Below are 2,500 nucleotides of genomic sequence, written 5' to 3' on the forward strand. Positions count from 1 at the left end.
ACACACACACACACACCACACATATATATATATATATATATATATATATATAATAGTGTGTGTGTGTGTGTGTCTTTATGTCTGTGTTTGTCTCGCCACCATCGCTTGACAGCCGATGTTGGTGTGTTTATGTCTGTAATTCGCAAAAAAGTAACCGATAGAATAAGTACTAGTCTACAAAGAATAAGCCCTGGGTCGATTTCTTCGACTAAAGCCCTTTAAGGCGGTGTTTCAGCATGACCGAAGTCAAATGACTGAACATAAAAGAATAATTATAATATATATATTATATATATATTGGTGATTGAAGAAATGGAGAATTCACCAATAATGTTTAATTTCAATTATCCGCACCAACGCACGGTTGCAACGCCAGATGGTTGTACCTCCAACCGTGCTGTTCACGCTGTGATTTTTGCTACTAAGGTATCGGTTAAACTTTTGATTAATCTACTACAAGATTATTCATCTTTCTATTTCACATTATATATATATATATATATATATGTTTGTTTGTTCCTTCTCGAACCATGCCTGGCTCATAGGGCCGGTTTCCTTGGCGTATAGGTTCCCAACCTGGACGGGACACCGGTCCGCCACAGGTGAGCTGCTAGATGCAGGAAGAAAGAGTGAGAGAAAGTTGTGGCAAAGGGTCAGCAAATTACCTTTTGCCGGTCTGAGATTCGAACCCGCGATTCCTCGACAGCGAGTCCGCTGCTCTAACCACGAAGCCATGTGCCTACACACACAACACACACACACACACATATACTTCGCTTTTGTATTTGGTTTACAAGATTCTTGCTATGAATTCGTGTGTTGAAACAAAATTTTTTTGTGTATTGGGTGAATCTGGCAAGACAACAAAATAGATATACATTTACATATACATATATGGTTCAAATTTACAGAAAACGAAAGACGAAAACAGGTGTAGGAACGACAAGCAGGTGTATTAAGTTTAACGCTTGGGAAGAATGGAAAGGTCTTTGACGTTTCGAGCCTACGCTCACAACAGAAAGGATTGAAAGAAAAAGAATAAAAAAACGAGGGAAAAATTGTATAGAGATTAACGGTTCAAACATGTGTGTATGTATGTATAAACTATTTTATTGAAGCTGAGAAAAGACTGTCTGATGAACGGTTACATGAAAACCCGGGTAACAATTTGTAAAGGTTTTTTTTGTGATTTTTTTTTTTTTTTTGCTTCAATAAATACTATTTTATTCTACCTTTGGTATTCGAGTACTATTTTTCTCCACTTCGTTTTGCTTCTATGTTCTTAGTTCTGTGTGTGTGTGTGTGTGTGTGTGTGTGTGTGTGTGTACATGTAAGACGAGGTGCTGAATAGTTCTTGGCTTTAAGGGTGTCGCGAAGGGCCTGGCTGGAGACCCACCTTTCTTTTACAAGGCTTAGAAAAAATTAACGTTTCAACATCCCTCGTATATGTGTGTATATATGTATGTATCTATATGTGGGTGTGTGTGTACTTATATATTCTTCTATGCGTTTGAGCCCAAAGGCTGTGACCATGTTGGGGCACCGCCAGTACCTTGCATTTTCGGTGGCCCTTCTCTGTGATTTCGCTATTACTATTTTCTTTTGAGTTTCTTGTCACGATGTAGGTTTGTCCAATTGCTCTTTGAAAGCATCTACATCTAACCCCCACTCACACTCCATGTAGATCTTTCAGATTTTTTGTCAAGTTATTAATTAGCTGTGGGCCTTTGTATTTCAGCTGATTGCAGTACCTGGCCCCGCACTCTACACGTGCTGTGTCGAATCTTTGGAACAGTGCAACGACGTCCTGTGTATGCATATATATATATATATATATATATATATATATATATATATAAAGTTAATCCAAACAAGAAAACACAAAAAACACAACAACGCGAGGACGTGGAACAAATATAGTATTTTGGACGCTCAGGAAAGGAGGATTTACGTTTCGAGCGGAGCTCTCGTCGGAAACATAGGAGAAGGAAAGATCCAGAGAAGGAAGACAGAAAGAAAAAAATCGCCAACGGTACACACGAGGTCACATTTTGAAAGCATATATATATATATATTTCGTTTTTTTGGATTTGGTTTGGAAGATTCTTTTGGTGAGTTCGTGTATTGAAGCATATTCTGTTGTGTCGACGAAAATTTTAGAAAAATAAAAAGAAATACGTGGAAATTTTACCGGTGAGTGTGTAAATTAAAGGCACCAAAAGAGAATGACTCTCCCCAGACACACCAGTATATACTATAGATATGTATATATATATTTTATGTATATATATATACATATATATATATATATATATATATATATATATATATATATATATATATATTAAACTTACGTGATAAAAAACCAGGGTGCGTTGTCATTACCCTCTGGTCAATAACTGATGAGGAATTAGGGACCTTTCTATGTGTTTCCCGTTCGCTGTGCATTTATTATTGTTTTTTTAACTTGCCATTCTGTGTGTGTTTCGTTTGCGCATTT

This window comes from Octopus sinensis, linkage group LG22, assembly GCF_006345805.1.
Source record: "Octopus sinensis linkage group LG22, ASM634580v1, whole genome shotgun sequence".
Taxonomy (NCBI): Eukaryota; Metazoa; Mollusca; class Cephalopoda; order Octopoda; family Octopodidae; genus Octopus; species Octopus sinensis.